Consider the following 524-nt stretch of genomic DNA (forward strand, 5'->3'; position numbering starts at 1 on the left):
CTACAATATGTCTTTACTCAGAAAGATTTGAATTTGAGACAGAGGAGATCGATTGAACTACTGAAGTACTACGATATCACTATCCTGTATCATCCAGGAAAAGCTAATGTTGTGGCAGATGCTTCAAGTAGAAAGGCAGGAAGCATGGGAAGTCTAGCTCACTTGCAAGTTTCTGGACGCCCATTGGCTAGAGAGGTTCAGACTCTCGCTAATGACTTCATGAGGTTAGAAGTAAATGAGAAGGGAGGATTTTTGGCCTGTGTGGAGGCAAGATCTTCCTTTCTTGACAAGATTAAGGGAAAACAGTTTACTGAGGAGAAACTGATCCGGATCCGAGATAAGGTGTTGCGAGGAGAGGCTAAAGAAGCAAAACTCGATGAGGAAGGTGTTTTGAGAATTAAGGGAAGGGTATGTGTACCCCGCGTCAATGATTTGATTCACACTATTCTTACAGAGGCTCATAGTTCAGGATATTCTATACATCCTGGTGCAACCAAGATGTATCGTGACCTAAAGCAACATTT

Source organism: Solanum pennellii, chromosome 1, assembly GCF_001406875.1.
Source record: "Solanum pennellii chromosome 1, SPENNV200".
Taxonomy (NCBI): Eukaryota; Viridiplantae; Streptophyta; class Magnoliopsida; order Solanales; family Solanaceae; genus Solanum; species Solanum pennellii.